Source organism: Cebus imitator, unplaced genomic scaffold, assembly GCF_001604975.1.
Source record: "Cebus imitator isolate Cc_AM_T3 unplaced genomic scaffold, Cebus_imitator-1.0 Scaffold101, whole genome shotgun sequence".
Classification (NCBI taxonomy): Eukaryota; Metazoa; Chordata; class Mammalia; order Primates; family Cebidae; genus Cebus; species Cebus imitator.
Window position 1 is genome coordinate 758,043 of NW_016107416.1, and position 2,476 is coordinate 760,518.

A 2,476-nucleotide genomic window follows, 5' to 3' on the forward strand; every position below is an offset into this window, starting at 1 on the left:
GCGCCACCATGCCCAGCTAATTTTTTGTAGTTTTTTAGTAGAGACGGGGTTTCACCATGTTGACCAGGATGGTCTCGATCTCTTGACCTCGTGATCCACCCGCCTCGGCCTCCCGCAGTGCTGGGATTACAGGCTTGAGCCACCACGCCCGGCCTAATTTCTATATTTTTAGTAGAGGTAGGGTTTTGCTATGTTGGCCAGGCTGGTCTCGAACTCCTGACCTCAAGTGATATACCTGCCTTGGCCTCCAAAAGTGTTGGGATTAAAGGTATAAGCCACTGTGCCTGGCCTAATTTTTGTATTTTTAGTAGAGACAGGGTTTCACCATGTTGGCCAGGTTGGTCTCAAACTCCTGAACTCAGGTGATCTGTTCGTCTCGGCCTCCCAAAGCGCTGGGATTACAGACATGAGCTACCATGACTGGCCTTAATTGCTCTAAGAAGTCTGAGAGGCAGCTTTCATTAACATTGTTATTATTATTTTTTAAATATGGAATGCTTCACAAATTTGTGTGTCATCCTTGCGCAGGGGCCATGCTAATCTCTGTGTCATTTCAATTTTAGTGTATGTGCTGCTGAAGTGAGCACTATCATTGTCATTTTATAAATGAAGAAACAGACCGGGTACAGTGGCTCATGCCTATAATCTCAGCACTTTGAGAGAGATTAAGGGGGGCGGGGGTGGATCATGAGGTCAGGAGTTTGAGACAAGCCTGACCAACATGGTGAAACCACATCTCTACTAAAAATACAAAAATTAGCTGGACGTGGTGGCAGGTGCCTGTAATACCAGCTACTCGGGAGGCTGAGGCAGAAGAATTGCTTGAACTCAGGAGGCGGAGGTTGCAGTGAGCCAAGACCGCACAATTGCACTCCAGCCTGGAGTGAGACAGACAGAGTGAGACTCTGTCTCAAATGAATAAATGAATCAGGAAGGAAGGAAGGAAGGAGAGAGGGAGTGAGGGAAGGAAGGAAGGAAGGAAGGAAGGAAGGAAGGAAGGAAGGAAGGAAGGGGCGAGCCAGGCACGGTGGCTTACCTCTGTAATCTCAACACTTTGGGAGGCTGAGGCAGGTGGGTCACTTGAGCTGATGAATTCAAGACCAGCCTGAGCAACATGATTGACATGATTTGGCTGTGTACCCACCCAAATCTCAACTTGAATTTATCTCCCAGAATTCCCATGTGTTGTGGGAGGAACCCAGGGGGAGGTAATTGAATCATGGGAGCTCATCTTTCCTTTGCTATTCTTGTGATAGTGTATAAGTCTCCTGAGATCTGATGGGTTTATCAGGGGTTTCTGTTTTTGCTTCTTCCTCATCTTTCTCTTGCTGGTGCCATGTAAGAGGTGCTTTTACCTCCCACCATGATTCTGAGGCCTCCCCAGTCATGTGGAACTGTAAGTCCAATTACATCTTTTTTTGTTCCCAGTTTTGAGTATGTCGTTATCAGCAGTGTGAAAACGGACTAATCCAGTAAGTTGGTACCAGGAGTTGGGTGTTGTTGAAAAGGTACCCAAAAATGTGGAAGCAACTTTGGAACTGGGTAACAGGCAGAGGTTGGAACAGTTTAGAGGGCTCAGAAGAAGACAGGAAAATGTGGGAATGTTTGGAACTTCCTAGAGACTTGTCGAATGGCTTTGCCCACAATGCTGATAATGATATGGACAATAAGGTCCAGGATGAGGTGGTCTCAGATGGAGATAAGGAACTTTTTAGGAACTGGAGTAAAGGTGACTCTTGTTATTTATTTATTTATTTTTTTGAGATACAGTCTTGCTCTATCACCATATCACCAGGCTGGATGCAGTGGTGTGATCTTGGCTCACTGCAACCTCTGCCTCTTGGGTTTAAGAGATTTTCCTGCCTCAGCCTCCTGAGTAGCTGGGACTACAGGTGCATACCACCATGCTCAGCTGATTTTTGTATTTTTAGTAGAGACGGGGTTTCACCATGTTGGCCAGGATAGTCTGATCTCCTGACCTCATGATCTGCCTGCCTTGGCCTCTCAAAGTTCTGGGATTACAGGCATGTGACACCATGCCCAGCTTCTTGTTATGTTTTAGCAAAGAGACTGGTGGCATTTTGCTTTTGCCCTAGAGATTTGTGGAACTTTGAACTTGAGAAAGATGATTTAGGGTATCTGGTGGAAGAAATTTCTAAGCAGCAAAGCATTCATGATGTGACTTGGGTGCTGTTAAAGGCATTCAGTTTTATAAGGGAAGTAGAGCATAAAAGTTTGGAAAATTTGCAGCCTGACTATGCGATAGAAATGAAAAACCCATTTTCTGGGGAGAAATTCAAGCCATCTGCAGAAATTTGCATAAGTAGCAAGGAGCCTAATGTTAATCCCCATGACAATGGGAAAATGTCACCAGGCCATGTCAGAGACTTTCCTGGCAGCCTTTTCCATCACAGACCTGGAGGCCCAGGAGGAAAAAGTGGTTTCTTGGGCTGGACCCAGGATCCCCATGCTGTGC

At 46.0% G+C, this 2,476-nt stretch overlaps 1 non-coding gene across 1 annotated transcript; it reads right to left on the minus strand.

The window, feature by feature from the left end:
* Positions 1 to 483: 483 nt before the first annotated feature.
* LOC119472448 lies at positions 484 to 587 on the minus strand. The gene has a single exon (XR_005201593.1). It is a non-coding gene; the product is annotated as a U6 spliceosomal RNA (small nuclear RNA).
* Between the last annotated feature and the right edge of the window lie 1,889 nt (positions 588 to 2,476).